The sequence below is a fragment of the Herpailurus yagouaroundi genome, unplaced genomic scaffold (assembly GCF_014898765.1).
Source record: "Herpailurus yagouaroundi ecotype Mexico unplaced genomic scaffold, PumYag 180, whole genome shotgun sequence".
Classification (NCBI taxonomy): domain Eukaryota; kingdom Metazoa; phylum Chordata; class Mammalia; order Carnivora; family Felidae; genus Herpailurus; species Herpailurus yagouaroundi.
This window is the reverse complement of record NW_024412411.1, coordinates 1,873,288-1,893,978: the sequence shown is the minus strand read 5'-3', so window position 1 is coordinate 1,893,978 and position 20,691 is coordinate 1,873,288. Positions and strand designations below refer to the sequence as shown.

Here is a 20,691-nt window from a genome sequence, read left to right as displayed (position 1 = left end):
GCCAATCAGAGGGTGGTGCGAGGGGGCGGGGCCATAGTTTAAACTAATTGTGCGCTCAGAGCGCTGGCGCGAGTCCGCAACGAAGACGATCCCGGGGGAGCGTGAGGCGCTGCGGGAGCGCGCGGCCAGGTAACCGGCGCGGGCCCGCGGCTGCTGTTCGGTCTGGGCGCCCGCAGGGATGCGGTGCTGGAGGGGGTGCTGGAGAGGCGGGTGCGAGCCGAGAGCCTCCTTCGTAACCTACTCTGGGGAGATTTATCGGGGGTGAGGTGTGTGAGGAGGGGCGCCTGTTCCGAGGGGAGGTGCCGGCGTGCATAGTGGGAGGGTCTGTTTGGGGGTGTGTCCGTGGAATTTTGTCTGAGGACGACTGGGGTGCGGGGTAGTCCCTGTTCCTGAAAGGCTTGTGAGCGAGAGGTCCCAGGAAAGTCTCCGCCTATTATTGTTAACAATAGCAGTAGTAATATTGGTAGTAAACGTTTTCAGAGCACCAACTACGTTTCAGACACTGTGCCACACCCTTTATATGGATCATCTTTTTAATATTCCTAATTTTCCTGTTATACTTTATTAGAGACAGGGAACCGGCGGTATTTTATAACGTTTTCTTGGCCAGGATTACATAGCTAGTGCGTGGTTGGCTGTACTGGGGTGTTTGAGGGTTGGCTTGAGGGGGGGAGGGGGAGGGGCCGTGTGGGGGCTGTGTGTGAGTTGTTCTTAGGGTCAAATCAGGTAGGTTGTTTCATGGAAACATCTTAGAAAGTACAAATTTATGACTAAATGTGTGAAGGTTGTGGGTGGGAAAGAACCTAACTGGCTTGATGCTCCCTCCTCTGGGTGCGCCGTCTTCATTACCTCTGGAAGAGTACTTCTCATCTTGCATTGGAAGAGTGTCTGCACGTTTGTCCTTCTGGGTGGAGACAGTGTCTTTTGTCCCTTTATCCTGATGCCTAGACAGCTATGAGTGAGACATGTCATGGCCATTAACGTATGCTTTGAAATGAATGAGCTTTCATGGACTGAAAGGAAATAGGAGCCTGGCTTTCCCATTTTCATTTAGTGGCTTTTGAATTTTTTTTTCCTCAACATTTTTATTTATTTTTGGGACAGAGAGAGACAGAGCATGAACGGGGGAGGGGCAGAGAGAGAGAGGGAGACACAGAATCGGAAACAGGCTCCAGGCTCCAAGCCATCAGCCCAGAGCCTGACGCGGGGCTCGAACTCTCGGACCGCGAGATCGTGACCTGGCTGAAGCCGGACGCTCAACCGACTGCGCCACCCAGGCGCCCCCATTTAGTGGCTTTTGAACTGCTGTATTCTTTTTGTGGGGAATGGGGCTGCCTTCTAAAAATGTGATACTTGCTTTGATCCGTGTTTTCCTCTCTCTGGTGTTTGTTGCCTGGTCCTGTCTTTCCAAAGTTCTGGACCGTCATGTGTGTTACTTTGTGGTGGGCAGAAACCTTGTTGGGAAGGGAATTGGGGCTACCTTGTGGAGATCTTTACTGCTGTGAATATACGGGAACCTGGAGGGAACATTCAGATCAAGCAAGGTAGCTTTCAGTCAGCAGGGATTACTGTATGTACTCCTTCCCTCTCTGTTCCTGTATGGTATTTCCTCGTTAGAGGAAGAAGCACGTACTTGTCTGTAAAAGCCCCTAAAGTACTCTTTTCTTGGCCCAAGTTTAAGCAAATGATGACTAATTGTAATTCCTTAATCTTAATCAAAAGCCAAAGCTGTACTTCCCCAAAGCTAGAAGATATTACTTGAAAGCTCATATAAGAAACATTTCTATCTAGAGTGTTCTTCTTTACTTATGGAATATGGGAGCGAGAAGAATGCTTTGAACTAATACTTGAATTCTAGAACTGTTAGGATAGGGGCAAGCCCTGCCGCAGGTGGCTACGCAGAACTGATCAGGGAATGTTTTGACAGCTGTGTCTAATTGATAACACCCTGTGGTCAGTAGCTATATTGGGGGTCATTTATTTAAGTCTCTTCTCCAGTGTATACCGAACTTCTCAAAAGGTGTTGTCTGAACCCAAAAATGATCACTTCCAAGAATGAGACAACTCCCAAAGGCAGTCTATTTCAATATTGAACAATTCTAAGTGATAATAATTGTTACTGTATTGTAATAGCATTATGTTAAAAATTTTTTTAATGTTTATTTTATTTTTGAGAGAGAGAGAGAGAAAGGGGGGGGGGAGGTGCAGAGAGAGGAGACACAGGATCCAAAGCAGGCTTCAGGCTCTGACCTGTTAGCACAGAGCCAGATGTGGGGCTTGAACTCATGAACCGTGAGATCATGACCTGAGCCGAAGTAGTGCTTAACCAGCTCAGCCACCTAGGCGCCCCAACAGTATTATGTTTTGTGCTGCAGTGAGTTTTTCATTTTACCGTTACATGTTTACTATTTGTTTTGTCACAATTCTTTCTTGCACTTTGTTCCATTTTTGTTAAAGAGATGAATGTATCTTTCAGATGTTTTCTTCAGTGAGGGTCAGTTAGTGGTAAACATTATTCTGGGAAACATCTTTATTTACTTTTTTTTTTTTTTTAACGCTTATTTATTTTTGAGACAGAGAGACAGAGCATGAACAGGGGAGGGTCACAGAGAGAGGGAGACACAGAATCTGAAACAGGCTCCAGGCTCCGAGCCATCAGCACAGAGCCCGACACGGGGCTTGAACCCATGGACCGTGAGATCATGACTTGAGCCAAAGTCGGACGCTTAACCGACCAAGCCACCCAGGCGCCCCTATTTACTCTTTAGTCTTGATAGTTTAGCTGGGTACTAGGCTTCCAAATATTTTCTCTCAGCATGTTGAAAACGTTATTTTACTGAAATTCTGGCTTTTTTTGTTACTTTTGAGAATGTGTTCACAATTTAACTATCATTTTTTTAGGTAACCTGCATTTTTCTCTGTTTTAAAGATCTTCCCATGTTGTTTGTGTTCTACAGTTTCATTACATGGTGTGGATTTAATTTTATCCTACTGGGGGTTTATAGTGATTCCTCAGTCTGGGATTTCATATCTTGCATAAGTTTTATAAAAAAATTAGCGGTCATGGGACAGCTGGGTGGCTCAGTTGGTTGAGTGTCACGATCTCATGGTGAGTTCGATCCAGTGTCAGGCTCTGCTGACAGCTCAGAGCCTGGAGCCAGCTTCAGATTTCCGCTCTGCCCCTCCCCCACTGTGCTCTGTCCCTCAGTCTAAGTCAACTTTGCTTATGGATAATTTATGTACAGTAAACTTTATTTGTAGTGAAAAGTTTTGAAAGATGTATATACACTTATCAAAAGCTGCCACAATCAAATTATAGAGCAGTACCATCACTCCCCAAAATTTCTGTGTGCTTCTTTACAGTCCATGTTTCCCTTCACCTTGGCTCAGGAACTATTGTAGATTAATTTGTGTTTCCTAGAATTTTATATAAGTTAAATCATACAGTTGTATTTTTGGGCTTAGTTCCTTTCACATAGCATAATGCATGTGAGATTTATCCATTTAGTTGCATATATCAGTAATTTGTTAATAGTATTGTGTTATATGGTTGTATCAGGTAATTTTGCTTATTCACTGTTCATGGACATTTGAGTTGTTTCCAGGTTTTGGATGTTATAAATGAAATTGCTATGCGCATTCATGTATAAATCTTTGAGTGTTTGTATACTTTCCTTTTCAGAGTGGAATGGCTGGGTTGTATGGCGGTATATGTTTAATTTTTTAAGAAATTACCAGTTTTCTGAAGTGGTGACACCATTTAAGCAGTATGTGAGAGCTCTGTTTGCTTCATATTCTTACGAATACTTGGTATTGTTGGCTTTTTTTTTTTAAGTTTATTTTATTTGAGACAGTGCAAGTAGGGGAGGGGTGGAGAGAGAGAGGATCCCAAGCAAGCTCTGTGCCGTTAGCATGGAACCTGACATGAGGCCCAGTTCCACCTACCGTGAGATCATGACCTGAGGGGGAATCAAGAGTTGGATGCTTAACTGACTGAGCCATTCAGGCACCCTGGTATGGTCGGCCTTTTTAATTTTAGCCATTCTCATGGAGGTGTAGTAGTATCTCACTGTGGTTTTAATTTGCATTTTCCTAATGACTGATGATGTTGAACATCTTTTCACATATTTATTGGCCATTCATATATCTTCTGGAGCAACTTTGTGGTTGCTTCTGTTGGGCACTCATGGCTAGTCCCAATCTGGGACCAAAATGTATGTAATTTTTCTCTACTTGTAGATTTTCAGGCCACGAGCTTAGGCCACAAAACGACTATGGTTTTGAATTCCTAGGAGGGTTTTTTCCTCCCACTTCACTAGGTGAGCAAGACAATCTTCCTTATTTCCCTGTGGACAGATTTTTTTCCCCTGGTCTGTCTTTATTGAATGTCTTAGCCTTTGTATAGGGATCTCAGCTGCTCTTTGTAGGCTCAGAATCTGTCTCCTGGACAAAGAGGTGGTTATAAATTCTTTACACTGCTAGGATAGCTATGCTGTCAGGTCGCTTTTCCTGGGACTTCCTTACTTTCTTGTGAGCTCAGTTTATCTATGTATCAGGATCCAGTCAGGAAAATAGAAACCACACATAGCTATTTTATTTTATTTTATTTATTTATTCAACGTTTTTTATTTATTTTTGGGACAGAGAGAGACAGAGCATGAACGGGGGAGGGGCAGAGAGAGAGAGGGAGACACAGAATGGGAAGCAGGCTCCAGGCTCTGAGCCATCAGCCCAGAGCCTGACGCGGGGCTCGAACTCACGGACCGCGAGATCGTGACCTGGCTGAAGTCGGACGCTTAACCGACTGCGCCACCCAGGCGCCCCGGCACACATAGCTATTTTAAAAGTGAACTCAGTAAAGGGAATTAGTTTAAAGCCTTGCTGGAGGGCTGGACAAGCAAAAAGGGTATCTTTGATGTAATAACTGCATTAAGCAGCTACTTCATCTAGGGCCGAAAAACAAAGGGAAGAAAGGTTGGAGTTCTCAGATCCTGTAAGTCTGAAGGGATCTGGAGGAACTACGCCCTGATTCTCTGAGGAGAGGGCGTCTCCTGGTGCTGCTGGTTTCTCAGGTGTTCGCAGGAAGGGCTTGGAGGAGCCAGGTTTGGTTGAGTTCTGCCCAGCTGGTGCTGGTGCCTCTGAGGGGGGTGCATTGAGGCTGGTTCTGGGAGTTTAGCAAGAAGTGGGAAGGAACCAACTGCTGTTGTCAAGAAACAGCAGGCCATACGAAGGAGGAAGTTCCTGCCTTCCATTTTCCCTTTAGCACCTCCTACAGAGCGTAACAGGGAGCCAGCTGGCAAAGGTGTGATAGGGTTGGCGGAGTCCAAGCCCCAGTGTCACAGAGCAGAGTGTAACAGGGTAGGTGTGGAGCTGAGAGATAGTAACTTAATTGGCATACTCTAAAAGGATGTTTATTATATTTTTCTAAGCATTTCCAGGTGTATTTAGTGGGAAGATTCTCAGGTTATCTCATTTATTATATCAACAGTCATAGCAATAGTTAACATTGTTTTTTTCTTCAGGATATACTGTGAGCAGGCTCTGTTCTAAGTGCTTTACGTGACTGCTTCCCAAAGTTCTATGAGGTAAATACTGTCATTATTACTATTCCCTTTAACAGGCAAGGAAACTGAGACACAAATAAATTAAGTAGTCTATTCAAAGCCATACAGTGTAAGTGGAGTTGGTGTTCTAATCCAAGCATTCTGGGTTCCATAACCCACATTCTTAACTTTCTTACTATGCTGAAAGTTTTTCCCTATGTCAAACCGAACTCTATCTTTCTGTAATTTCTACTCACTAGTTCTGGTTTTGTCTTCCTGCAGAACACATACATTTTTCTCTTCACCTGCATGACAAGTGTGCATATATTTGAACACATTTTCGTGTTCTCCCTCACTAAACATCTGTAGTTCTTCCCTCACATTTGCTACGATACATGACTTTTAGACTTTTCACCACAGTTGTTTCATTCTTTAGCTGCGTGGACTCTGACTTTGCTTTTTAAAAGTGGGGCACAGAGTTGTCTTCTAACACAACCCAAGCCTGCGCTGGTGTTTTGGGCAGCTGTGTTACATTCATGGTTCACTGAGAGTGTGACATCCTCTCTTCTGCCTCCCACCATATGCAGCCTGCTCCCTCCCCTACCCCAAGGGCCCAAAGGCAGCCTTTTTAATATAAACTGCTGTACCAAGTCTCTACCATCTTGTATTAGTTTAGTGAATGCAAACCTTCATATTTAATCATGTTAAATTGTATCTTGTTACTTTTGGTAGCATAAGAACTGTTGAGAGCTTTTTTGCCAGATCACATCTAAAAGCATTGTATTTTCTCTCCTTCATAGTTTATAATGCGAAAGCTTGACAAGCGGGCTTTATATGTTTTCATTCTGTCTTTGGTAAAAACGCTAAAAATGGTAGGTTTGAGAAATAAGCTGTGTGTAATACTACTATAGGTCTTACTTCAGTTCACGGAGGTTTGAGGGGGAATAGTTTTGGCTGTTCTTTCTGCTAAATTGGAGGAGGAGCTATCTGGAATGATATCTTGGCTGTCAGTGAGGGGAGGAGAGAATCAAGGTTAAGGGTTGGCCATTGGGCAATCAGTCATCCTAATAAGGGACCACTTGGCAGAAGTAAAATGATCTGGTGGCTGTAGAAGGGGAAGAGGGCATATTGCACAGCATGCTCCTGGGTTGAGGCCTCAGTAGACAGCTGTGTCAGCTGCCCTTTCTGTCCTATTTAAGGGCTGATTTCTTTGAAGCCAGTGCAGGAAATGCCAGTGATTGAGCCTGGCAGATTTCTTCTGCCTTATTGCAATTGAGGACAGGTTTTATATGGTGAGGAGTAGAGACTGTATATTTCAGGCTTATTTATTTGACCACTTGAGTGCCTTCCTGTGACTGGTCAGACATACTTCTTTTGCAGGCTATCAAGTTTTTGGTACCCGATGACAAGGTGGATGCAATGTGACCCTGGATCTTGGTCCTTCGTGTGGGTAGCAACTGTTTTGCCCTGTAAGTGGGCATTTGTCAAGTGTCTCACTTCTGGATGGCTTCAGTGAGGGGCGAGATAACAATAGCTTTGATTACCTACTTTTCTATCTTCCATGTGGTGTGATGGTGTGAGTTTGAGGGAAACCTCTTGTTCCTTAGGAGTTTGCTACTGTACCCCTCATGAATTGCTGCAAAGTGGACTCTGTCTGGTTGCTGACCTCCCAAAGCCCAGTTTCCTTAGGCAATGAGCAAATAAACAATGAGTGCCTGTTTTATCTCTCAGAGAGCTGAGTATATAAAGAAATGTACAATACAGGATTTCCCTCCTCACCAACTGATCAAACCTGTAGATTCTTTATAGGAATCATAAATATTTATATACTCTTGTGTGTGTTCAAATCTATCGATACTTTATAAGAAAAATATAACAAACTCTTTGCCTACATTTGCCAGTTGTTAACATTTTGCTGCATTTGCTCTCCGTTCTTCATATTCTGAACCTTTGGACTATTAGATGCAAACATCATGTTACTTCATCCTAAATATAATTCAGCAGTGTTTCCTAAAAACAAGAGTATCTGCCTATATAATAACAATATAGCTAGGTCTCAGGAAATTTAGGATTGATTGAGTACATCCAGTGTATAATACTTGTTCAGACATCTCACATTTTCCCAGTAATGTCTTTTATAGATTTTTTTTTCAAATCAGCCTTCAGTGAAGGGTCATTCATGCATTTAGTTGTGATAATTTTGTCATGCCCCTTGAGCAATTCCCTAATCTCTCAATCTTGAATGCTTTTTTATCTGTCGCAACACTGACATTCTTTGAGAGGTTAGGTAGATTTTTGCAGAATTTTTTTAAGTGTATTTATTTATTTTGAGAGAGAGTGTGATTGGGGGGAGGGGCAGAGAGTGAGAGGGAGAGAGAGAATCCCAAGCAGGCTCCATGCTGTCAGTGTGGACCCCGACATGGGGCTCTATCTCACGAATTGTGAGATTGTGACCTGAGTCAAAACCAAGATTTGGATGCTTAACCAACTGAGCCACCTGGGCACCCCTAGAATATTTCTTAATTTGGATTTGTATGATTATCGCCTCTTCATTAGATTCAGGTTAAACATTTTTAGTGGAACTAGATAGGTTAATACAGTAGTTTGATTAGTGAAGCTAGAAAACACATGGACTCACTATTCAGTTTTGCATGACTGTATATAATTTAGCACTCGACTGTGTTGTCTAGTCTGTAAGCTCTATAGGAATTGAGAGAAGAGGGAACTCACTAGGGCCTGGAATAACTAGGAGAGACTTTGGCAGGAACATGAATAGAATTTGAGATAGTTGGAGTATATGGTTAGATAAGCTGCTCTTTGGGTTTTACATCCCACTATTTAAAAAAAAAATTGTTTTTTACATTTATCTATTTTTTGAGAGACAGAGACACAGAGCACAAGTTGGGGGGGGGGGCAGAGAGAGAAGGAGACACAGAATCCGAAGCAGGCTCCAGGCTCTGAGCTGTCAGCACAGAGCCCGATGTGGGGCTTGAACTCACAAACTGTGAGATCATGACCTGAGCCGAAGTTGGACGCCCAACTGACTGAGCCACCCAGGCGCCCCTCCATCCTACTAATAAAGTTGCATGTGTATCATGAAAAATGAATTTCCTCTTCAGATTTAGAGTGCTGTATCTTCTATGGTGTTTGTACTACTGGGAAGCGTTTACTTTAGAGCTCTTGCTTTGGCTTCAGAGGTGATGCCCAGGATTTTGCCAGCTGCCTAACCTTGGGAAAGTTTCTTCACTTGCAAGTTAGAAAGAGTATTAATAACTATTTAATAAGTTATTGTGATGCTCAAAGTGAAGAACTGCATAAATATTTGAATCAAAATATTTGAATGCCTTGGGGCGCCTGGGTGGCTCGGTAGGTTAAGCATCCAGCTTTGGCTGAGGTCATGATCTCCCAGTTCGTGAGTTCGAGCCCCTCATTGGGCTCTCTACTGTCTGCACAGAGCCCACACATCTTCTGTCTTCCTCTCTCTCTGCCCCTCCCTCTCTTTCTCAGTCTCTCTCAAAAATAAATAAACATTAAAAAAATAAAATAATTAAAAAAATAATAAAATATTTGAATGCCTTTAGGTGGGGACAACACTCCATAGTTCTGCCATATGCTCCACTGGAGAATCCATTTCTTTTACCTGCCTGACTCAGGTATTTGAATTTACCACTGCTGGATAACTCAAGGCATGGGAATGAGAAATAGAGTCTTATGCAGAGAGAAGTGGGAAGACTGGCTTGATTAGTTCAGAGTGTATGCTGTGGAATAGTGGGAAGTAAGTTTGAATAAATGACTTGAGGCCATATAATGGAGGGCTTTGAAAATGAAGCCAAATAATTTAGATATAATGCTTTAGACAGAAGAAAGCCGTGGAAGGTTTTTGAGGAGAAACACACTTGGAAATTAGTGATATGGAGCCTCCTGAGGAAGGACTTCTCTTGGTTTGGAGAACAGAATCCTAATAGGGCCTTCCCAGTGCTGACCAAGGCGTGGGGGTGGGGGTAGGGGTGTGGTGTGGTTTGGCAATCTTGCCACAGGAGGCCAGAATTTCTGCCCCAGTGACTCTTCCTGCTCTGCCACTGACTCACCCCATTGACCTAGGCTGCGTGGCTTCCCTTCCGTTTGCTGTCTGATCTACAGAATGCTGGGGCTGCCCAAGATGATATGAAGCTGAGCTGACCAACAGTGGGTGGGATGGGAGAATGAACAAGCATTCCTGCCCCTTTGCCCCTTCCCTGGGTAGAGGCTAATTCTAAGCCAGTCTGCCAGGGATCTTGTCCAGGCCTGGGGAAGCTGTCTACCAGGAGGTAAGTTCAAGATGGTTTCTGTCCTTTCTCTGCTTTTTCGTAGATCAGCCTTTTCCTGAACAGAAGCTTTATTATTTTCTTTTTCTCTGATTCATGTTCTTCATAGTGACCTTTCAATTACTTGAAGCACATGGGTTACTGCAGGAGGTAGGAAGAGAGTTTTTTGTTTGTTTGTTTAAATATTTTGGGGAGAGCGCAAGTGGAGGAGGGGCAAAGAGGGGAACGGAGGATCTGAAGCGGGCTCTGCACTGACAGGCTGACACCAGGGAGCCCGATGTGGGGCTCAGACTCACTAACCTTGAGATCATGACCTGAGCCGAAGTCGGATGCTCAACCTACTGAGCCACCCAGGGAGAGAGGTTTAATAAACATATTCTTGCTTTGGGGGGAAGTGATCATAGGTTTCCCTTTATCCAGAACTCTTGTGAACTACATACTAAACGATGACTTATACCTGTAGGGGCGATTATAGAGAGATAACTGGTGTTAAGCCGATCTTTCTCAGCTACTGAGTTTCAGAACCATTCTGGTGTGCTTTAGTGTCTCAAGTTATTTCCTTTCCCTTTGAAAGACAGCAGTGAGGAACACGGAAATGGGAGGAATATGGATTAGGATATGTTTGTGGATTATGCTAGAAGTCAGGGTGACTGGGTTGCTAGTCCTGACTGTTGCTGACCAGCTGTGTGACCAGGGACAAATTACGTAACCTCTGGACTGAAGTTTTTTCATATATAAACATAAACGGTTTGGATTATATGATACGGAAGATTTCTTCCAGGGCCAAAATTTATGACTACGTAATGTGTGATTGTAAAGTAACATAGGGTCGCCTAGGTGGCATAGTTAGTTAAGCATCTGACTTCAGCTCAGGTCATGATCTCGTGGTTTGTGGGTTCAAGCCCCATGTTGGGCTCTGTGCTGACTGCTCAGAGCCTGGAGTCTGTTTAGGATTCTGTCTCTCGCTCTCTCTGCCCCTCCCCCATTTGTGCACGTGCGTGCGCTCTCTCTCAAAAATAAATAAACAGTAGGGACACCTGGGTGGCTCTGTCGGTTAAGCATCCGACTCTTGGTTTAGGTTCAGGTCATGATCTCACGATTTCATGAGTTTGAGCCACGCACTGGGCTCTGTGCTGGCAGTGCAGAGCCTGCTTGGGATTCTCTCTCCCGCATTCTCTGCCCCTCCCCCACTCACGCTGTCTCTGTCTCTCTCAAAATAAATAACCTAAAAAAATAAACAGTAAAGTAATGTAATAGCTTAACACGTGACATATATTGCACATATCTTGTCCTCTTTGTTGTAGTTGTAGGACACTTAACAGTATTTGTAAGTTTGTCCTCTTCAAAGTAATTGTGTTCTCAGACTTTATATTTATTCTGGTGATGCTGCCAATGCTCAGAATATTTCTGGCTTCTAAGCCAATCTTTTGAATGTCCTCAGAAGTAGCAAATCTTCACTGAACCTTGCTTGGTGGGTTCACAGCCAAAAGATACTATAAGCCAAAGAGTCAAGCAAGGCAGTACATTTTTTGGTGAAAAATGAGGTGTGACTGCAAAACAGTAAGATTTAATTTTTGTGTGTCTCACAGAATAGACTTTAAAGGCAGTTTCCAAAAGAGTGTTTCATATATATTTTGAGCAATGATTATATTGTTAGAATAAGTAAATAACTTCCTACAGAGACTGTTTTGACTGCAGTTTTCATTTGATTTAATAAGATTGGAAATTTTGTTTAAAAAGGTGTCACTTAATTTTTTTTTATTTTTGTTAATTTTTATTTATTTATTTATTTTGAGAGTGCGAGCTTGAGCCAGGGAGGGGTAGAGAGAGGGGAAGAGAAAGAATCCCAAGCAAGCTCTGTGTTGTTAGAGCGGAGCCTGATGTGGGGCTTGAACTTACGAGCCCTGAGATCATGACCTGAGCAGAAATTAAGAGTTAGGTGCTTAACCCACTGAGCCACACAGGTGCCCTGTTGTTTTTTTTTTTAATGAAAAAAAAAAATTTTTTTAAATGTTTACTCTTGAGAGGGCCAGACGGAGAGAGGGAGACACAGAATCTGAAGCAGGCTCCAGACTCTGAGCTGAAGCACAGAGCCCAATGTGGGGCTCAAACTCAAAAATGCAAGATCATGACCTGAGCTAAAGTGAGACACTTAACTGATTGAGCCACCTAGGCGCCCTTTCTTTTTTTTTTTTTAAGTTTTAATCATTTATTTTTGAGAGAGAGAGACAGAAAGTGAGCTCAAGCACAGGAGGGGCAGAGAGAGAGAGAGAGAAAGAATCCCAAACAGGCTCCATGCTGTCAGCGCAGAGCCTGATGCGGGGCTTGAGCTCACAACTGCGAGATCATGTCCTGAGCCGAAATCAAGAGTCAGACATTTAACCGACTGAGCCACCCAGGTGTCCCTGTCACTTCCTTTATACTCACTGTGCATATATGCTTGCTTGTAGGTCAAGGTGACTAGATATTGTGAGAAAATTAGCCTTTCTCGTGTAGTCCTCCCAAATCACAAATGTATTGGGGGCCAGAAAGGATTGGAACATGCCGCTGTAGGACACTGTAGCTGAGGAGCCATTGCAGTCCCATCTCCAGAATCAGTCACAAGTTCTTCAGACTGTAGCACCCTCTGCTCACCAGTATGTCAGAATCCATCAGGTGGTGTGGTAGAGTGGAAGCAGATAGTCTTTTTCTGGGAAAAATGATAGATCAGGCTACTCCATTGATCTTTATTTTTTATTTTTTTGGTCAGCATTTGGGTTTGAGAAAGGGTGAGGATAGGCAGGGGGATGGGAAGAGGGAAAGCAGCCTATCTTGAACTGATTTCAATTAGGCTGATGTATTGAAGGCCTGGAATCTTGTTGGTGGTTTTGTTGATAACTAGTCAGTAAATTAAGGTGTTAGGCAGCGGGGTCAACAAAACATTCTGTCGCTGTATGATCATTTGCAATTCTCTTTCTTTTTTAATGTATTATATGTTTTTATTTTTTTAATTTTTTATTAAAAAAATTTTTTTAATGTTTTCATTTTTGAGAGACAGAGACAGGGCGTGAGTGGGAGAGGGGCAGAGAGGGAGACACAGAATTGGAAGCAGGCTCCAGGCTTTGAGCTGTCAGCACGGAGCCCGATGTGGGACTCAAACCCATGAACCGTGAGATCATGACCTGAGCCAAAGGCAGATGTTCAACTGACTGAGTCACCCAGGCACCCCTATATTTTTTTATTTTGAAAGAGAGAGAGACAGAGAGAACAGGTGGGGGAGGGACAGAGAGAGAGGGAACAGAGAATCCAAAGCCGTCTCTGTGCTGATAGCAGAGAGCCCAGTGCAGGGCTCAAACTCATGGAACCGTGAGATTGTGACCTGAGCCGAAGTCGAACACTCAACTGACTGAGCCACCCAGGTGCCCCTGTAATTCTTTTTTACTCTAGGCCTTGTTTTCCTCGTTTTGATATTGAAAAATTTACACGCTAAGAGTTCTAGATCTGAAAACAGGTAAGCCTAAGGAAATTTGAGCTGGGAAAGTATCTACTTGTTCTAAGTTGCTTGACTTTTGGATTAGGGGTAGGAGTGGAATTCCTTTTTAGCCCCTAAGTTACAGTGATTTTACTCTCTACGTGCAGTCATAGCTGAGTGATCAAACATCAAGTAGCTGTTTAATGGGAAGCAGGCACTAGGAGCTTTCTCCTGAAAAACAATCACAGGACATGCTGGTCTGGGAGAAGTCATTGCCTGGTAGGACCTATTGTTTGAAAGAGGTGGGGGTGAATTTCATCAAAATGGACAGTGTGGATATCGTGATTTAGGAGATTTAGAGACTTTGTTCCCTGCTGTGGTTAATTTCAAGCCTATCTTTAAAGGGATTCTCTTAATGATTGGTGCAATGGGATTCATTTAGAGAAGAAGCCCCAGGTAACCACAATTAGAGTTGAATGGCCAAGAGTAGAGCCATTTGCTGGACAGAAAGTGCCCTAATCAGTTGCTTTTTGACACTTACATCCTATAGAGACCCCAAGGAGAGAATAGGCTGTTTGGTGAGCTCACTAGGCACTAGGCTGGGAGATTTGGGCTCTAAACAGAGGAGGAGGTGACCTGAAGAATCCACACTTCTTAATCTCCCTATTTCTCTTCTTTCCTTTAGTGCCCTTTAGTTTTAATTAAGATTGTGTAAACACAGTCAGCTTGCCAGTCCCCTTAAAATGGCAGGCCCATGACATTTTTGGCTGTTCACTCACGCAAGGTATGTGACTTTAAATTGGAGAGATTGTCCTCTTTGACAGTTTGGCTTCACTGGCCTGCTTCACTGAAAGAATCCATTAGATTAGGGCCAGTAGGCTGTCATTCAGTCAGGCAACATTATTTGGCACCTACTGTGTGCAAGCATTGTGCTGAAATGGAGCTGGATGAGATGATTTCTGCTCTCTAGAAACTTAGTCAAGTGAAACATATTTGCAGCTAGTGTAGACCCAAAGAGGAATGGAATAAAATGTGCAGAAGAACAAGAAATATTGGGATATATGGAGGAAAGAACAGTTGTTTTTGAATTGGGGGAACAAGGAGAGCATCTGAAGAGAGAAGGCATTTGAACCAGCTTATAAAAGATGAACTTGGACTTCAGTAGGTTTGGAAGAAAGCATTTTGAAGGAGGTTACACATGAGCAAAGGCACAGAGCTTGGAAAATGCCTGGCATGTTTGGGAAATGTGTTCTTGAGATAGAAGATATTTTAATTAATTATTTTTAGTAGTCTCTATATCCAGTGTGGGGCTCAATGTCATGACCCCACGATCAGGAGTCACATGCTGTTCCAACTGAGCCAGGCAGGCACCCCCTGAATGTTTATGATGTGAGGAAGAACACAATCCAATCCATGTTATTTAGGTCTTGGTCTGTTTTTTTTAAGTGTAAGGTCTTAGATCTTAGGGTTGAGAAGGTGATAGTCCTGGGTCTAGAGTATAAATAAGGTTTGTAGGCATCTCAATATTACTCGATTTCCCAGTTACATTTACTAAGGCAGCTCCAGAAGCAAGAAGGCAGGAAATGGTAAGCAATGTACCTTTATTTATTTTTTAAAGTGTATTTATTTATTTTTAGAGAGAGCGTGAACGAGCAGGGCAGGGGCAGAGAGAGAGAGGGAGAGAGGATCCCAAGCATGCTCCATGCTGTCAGTGCAGAGCCTGACATGGGGCTCAATCCCATGCACCGCGAGATCATGACCTGAGCCAAAATCAATAGACACTTAACCTACTGAACCCCGCAGGCATCCCAGCACTGTGCCTTTAGACTGAGCTTCTCCACACCCCCAGATGGTTTTCTTAGGCATGTACATTATGCAGTCTTCCTACTAGTGAGTTGCTTACTTCTTTGTTGTTGTTGTTGTTGTTGTTTTGGGGGGAGGGGAGTTCCTTACTTCTGCTAATCCTGAGCTTTTGATTCTACAGTGGAAACCAAAAACATTTATTGAATCTGATTGAAAAGTAGTGTATATTCATTATAGGAAACAGGAAAAATACAGGTAAGTATAAAGAAGAAACCTAATGTATAGTTTTATTTAGTATTTCCTTTCAATGTTTTGTACCTATGCATATTTCTGTTTTGCATAGTCCAGTGTCATACACTACCTATAATTTTGTATTCTGCTTTTTTCCCAGTTACCATTATTTTCATTGTGTAAATTCATATGAATTTAAAATGCGGCTGAAGCTATAAATATTCCTAATGACTGTATAGTAGTCTATCATACAGGATTTGTATAGTGCTTTCAGTTTTTTCTATTTTAAACAGTATTGTAATACTTTTTTTAAATAAAATTTTTAAGCATTTATCTTGAGAGAGGCAGTGTGAGCTGGGGAGGGGCAGAGAGAGAGAGAGAGGGAGGGAGGGAGGGAGAGAGAGGGGGAGAGAATCCCAAGCAGGCTCTGCAGGGCCAGTGCTTGAACCCACAAACTGTGAGATCATGATCTGAGCCAAAACCAAGAGTCTGATGCTCAAGCAACTGAGCCACCCAGGTGCCCCTGAATATGAACATCTTTTAGGCTTTTAACATATATTGCCAAATTCCTTTCTAGAGAATCACTTAAAGCCTCACTTGCATGAGGAAAATATAATATTCTTTCTTTGATAATTTTCCACTCAAAGTACTAGATTAAGTTAACTTCCCTGAAGGGTAGTTGTTATATAAAGCCATTATTATATAAAACCAAAATTTGGGAGAGGATGGAAGGAGAAAGCATGTGTGTGTGTTGGGGGGTGGTCACTGTTATGAAGCCCTATTTGCTGACGTGACTTCTAGAAATGGAAAAGGAGACAAGTTACTCTTAATTCTCCATTTATAAAATTGGGGTGATAGCACCTTCCCCTTCTGTAATACAGAAATTGGATGACCTAAAATTTCTCATAGAAATGCTTTCATTTCATGCCTCAGATCTGCAGAAGGGTAGACTCTGAAGGAGAGAATTGGTCTTCCTTTCCCACAAAGGTCAGGACCCTAGCTCTTAACGGTTGGCTAGATATTCTAGAAATGCTTAGCTGCTTCATAGTGAATCTTCTGCAAGCAAAAGAGAAGGACAGACACCTGTGTCGTGTTGTGTTGGAGGGGCTTTGTTGGGGATATTCAGCAGAGATGAGGGAGCTTACTTTAATTTCATACTATTATTGTAGTGTGTGAGTGAGAGCTGCATTGCTCGTCAGCATCACTGAAGGACATTAGGAACCCGGTCTGTTTCCCATTAGTTGAAATCAAAGAGAAAAAGAAGATGAAGAATAACACATTGGAAATTCATTAGAGTCATACTCAACCCAGAAGTAGGGGGATGTCTTTTGACCTCATTTGAGCGTTTTGTTTTATTTTTTAATATATGTATATTTTTAATTTTAGAGGGCACATGTGAGCTGGGAAGAGGGGCAGAGGGAGAGAGAACCTCAAGCAGGCTCCAGGTTCAGCGCAGAGGCCAGGGCGGGGCTCGATCCCACAACCCTAGGATCATGACCTGAGCTGAAATCAAGACTCGGATACTCAACCGACTGAGCCACCCAGGTGTCCTTTGAGTGTTTTAGACTTGTTTCTTCAGTATTACATACCAGACCTATTTTTGCATATAAATTTCATTTAAAATCAGTCTAACGTAGCCATACTCTGGTCAGTTGGATAAGAATTAATCTCCATTAAGAAACTGCTCTTTAGATGTTAAATGTGAATTATTTTGTTTAGGCTCAGGTAGTAAATATTTCAGGCTTTGCAGGCTGTGTAGTTGCAACTACAGTTGACCCTTGAAAAACATGGGTTTGAATTGCATGGGTCCCCTTTTATGTGGATTTTTTCAATAAATACGGTACAGTACTGTAAATGTATTATCTCTCCCTTATGATTTTTCTCAGTAACGTTTTCTTTTTTCTAGCTTTATTGTTCGATTACAGTATTAATACTTACAACTTGAAAGATACGTGTTAATCATTTGTTTATGTTATTAGTAAGGCTTCCAGTCAACAACAATTAGTAAGGCTTCCAGTAGGCTATTAGTAGTTAAGTTTTTGGGATGTCAGAAGTTACACGTGGATTTTCAACCGCATGGGGTGGTGGGGGTGGGGTGGTGGGGGTGGAGCGGTTTGGTGCCCCAACCTTTACATTGTTCAAGGGTCTGCTCTACTTACCTCTGCAGATCATAGTTTGTTGACCTTTGGGTAGTGGGAAATATATTAGAAGGCCTAGCCATCCAAAAACTATAGATTTTTCTCAAGCTTTTAAAGGTGTGAGGAAATAGGGGCACCTGGGTGGCTCAGTCGAGCATCTGACTTTGCCTCAGGTCACAATCTTCCAGATTGTGGGTTCGAGCCCCATGTAGGGCTCTGTGCTGACAGCTCACAGCTTGGATCCTGCTTCGGATTCTGTGTCTCCCTCTCTCTCTGCCCCTCTCACACTTGCGCATGCGCGCGCGCGCTCTCTCTCTCTCTCTCTCTCTCTCTCAGAAGTAAACATGAAAAAGTATGAGGAGTCCATTATATATTAAAATGGAAACATGTCAGATTTTTAAGTGAAAAAGGAAAGTTGCAGAACAAATTATAACAGTATGATTACAGGTATGTAGATCAAACACATTCACACTCTTTGTTTTTTTATTTACATATATGTACATGTACATATACACATATGTCTTTATACATACACACGTATACAGAAAAGTCTGAAAGGTTACAACAGACTTGTAACAGTGGTCACTCCAAGGAGGGAAGTGCCATTGGCAAATGTGGGTTAAGGTTTAGTGAATGGGGAGTTTTACATTTTACTCCGTATACTTCCGTATTACAATATTTCATAGTCGATAATGTGTTCTTTCTCCTTCCTACTTGTTTGGATAGCTGGTGGGCCTATCTCCACTGGCCAGGGTCAGGAGTGTGACAGACTAGGACTAATTTCCCAGCTCTGCCACGTCAGTTGAGTGGGAAGCAGCTGCTGAGACTAGAACAAGGAGCACATGTATGGGGGTGGGGGGGCAGAATGTGCAGGTGGCTGGGAGAGGCGGCCAAGATAGGCCAATTCTAATTTACCAACAGTAAGTATCACATGTCATGTCTTGACATTCTCCAAGTTGCTTTGCCTTCCTTTATCACACTGGGCCCTGAGGAAAATTCTATGAGCAAGTAAGGCAGGGATGATGATAGGAAAGGAAGCAATCAAAACATTGGACAACAAGGAAGTGGGGATAGAAAAATTTTTCTTTTTGTAAAAGAATTTAAAGAATTAAAGAATATTTTTAAAGAATTTAGAAAGAAATGTGTACAAGGATATGCATTATGGCATTGTTTAACATGGTAACAGATTGAAAATAGTCATGTCTATCAATTGAAAAATATGTGAACATGTTATGTTATATTCTTTATACGGACTGTTATTATACAGCTTTTTTAAAGTGTGAGTTGAAATTTTATTTATTGATATGGGTGGGGGGATGTTCATGATAAATTATTAAGTGAGAAAAACAAGTTGCAGAGCAATGTTAAAGTATAAACCTAGTTTTTTAAAAATAGAGAAAAATAAAAAAATCCTCTTAAATATAAAAATATATTTGTGCTTATGTGTTTCAGGGCATGGAAAAATCTGTTAACATTTCTTATCTTGTGGGAGGGCCTGGAGGGGAACAAAAAGGAGCTGAGAGATTATGGATTTGTGGGTTTTGTTTTTTTTTGTTTTGTTTTGCTTTTTGAGAGAGAGCACAAGTGGGGAGAAGGGCAGAGGGAGAGAGAGAGAAAGAATCTTGAGCAGAAATAGGGGCGCCTGGGTGGCTCAGTCAGTTAAGCCTACGACGTCAGCTCAGGTCAGAGCCTGGAGCCTGCTTCAGATTCTGTGTCTCCCTCTCTCTCTGCCCCTCCCCTGCTTGTGCTCTGTCTTTCTTTCTCTGTCTCAAAAATAAATAAGCATTAAAAAAAAATTTTTTTTTTAAAAAGCAGAAATAAAAGAAGCAGAGAAGAGAGAGCATCTCTTAAGAATTCTTAAGAGAATCTGGGCACTTGGGTGGCTCAGTTGGTTGTCTGACTTTGGCTCAGGTCATGATCTCACAGTTTGTGGGTTTGAGCCTCACATAGGGCTCTCTGCTGTCAGTATGGAGCCTGCTTTGGATCCACTGTCCCCTGCCCCGCCCCCACCTCTCTTTCATGCACCACTTGTTCTCTCTCTCTCTCTTTTCTCTCTCTCTCTCTGTCTCTCAAAATAAATAAACTTTTTTAAAAAAGTGTCTTTGTGGGGCGCCTGGGTGGCTCAGTCGGTTAGGCTTCCGACTTCGGCTCAGGTCATGATCTCGCAGTCTGTGAGTTCGAGCCCCACGTCAGGCTCTGTGTTGACTGCTCAGAGCCTGGAGCCTGTTTCAGATTCTGTGTCTCCCTCTCTCTCTGACCCTCCCCCGTTCATGCTCTGTCTCTCTCTGTCTCTCTATGTCTCAAAAATAAATAAACGTTAAAAAAAAAAATGTCTTTCAGAGCAGAAGTTTAAATAAAACAACAACAAAGAATTAAGGGAATCCACACTGGGCATGGAGTCCAGTGCAGGGCATGGTCTCACAATGGTGCAATCATGACCTGAGCCAAAATCAAGAGTTGGCAACTCAATTGACTAAGCCACCAGGCACCCCTGTATTTTATTTATTTTTAAATGCTTTGCTGCTGTTTTTACATTTTAACACCTTGAAATTAGAATGCATTTATAATTGGTGACATCTTTCAGTTGTTGGCTATTTTTTTTCACATTTTCATTTTCTCTGAAATTGAGATATCTTACTATTGATAGTATAGTTCCACTTTCCTTTTTAAAAAAAATTTTTTTTAATGTTTATTTTTGAGAGAGAGGGAGGGAGAGAAAACAGTAGGGGAGGGGCAGAGAGAAAGAGAGGGAGGCACAGAGTCTGAAGCAGGCTCCAATTTCTGAGCTATCAGCACAGAGCCTGACTTGGGGCTCGAATTCATGAACCAAGAGATTATGACCTGAGCCGAAGTTGGACGCTTAACCAACTGAGCCAGCCATCCAGGTGCCCCTGATGGTTCCACTTTTCAATGCCATTTTTTTTTCTTTTCCATTAACTGTAATCTTGGCTCCTTTCTGGGCTTCTCTTGCTCCTAACCTCATCAGAATCACATCACCTAGACATTATGGGTAGGGACAAGTGAGTGAACATATTATTTGAGTGTGCAAGGATTTTGTGCATCCTTACTTAACTGATACATGTCCTACACGTACCTGCTGCTTGAGAAGCCAGGTAAATATATATGTAGCCCTGACGCATCCAACTTAGTGCTCCTGATTTTGATTAGTCTGTCTTAATTTTGCCTAATGGTTTAAAAAAAATTTTTTTTTTAATATTTAT

General features: G+C 42.5%; 1 protein-coding gene across 2 annotated transcripts in view; it reads left to right on the top strand.

Annotated features, from left to right (window-relative positions):
- The first annotated feature begins 40 nt into the window (after positions 1–40).
- NUMA1 (nuclear mitotic apparatus protein 1) overlaps positions 41–20,691 on the top strand; it is a 72,928-nt gene continuing 52,277 nt past the window's right edge. The window contains exon 1 of one of the 2 annotated variants that reach the window (XM_040489182.1): positions 41–129. The gene's annotated coding sequence lies outside the window, so the exon portion shown is untranslated. Of the gene's footprint in view, positions 130–9,680; positions 9,851–20,691 lie in introns of those variants that run through there. The other variant, XM_040489184.1, reaches the window with a different exon arrangement.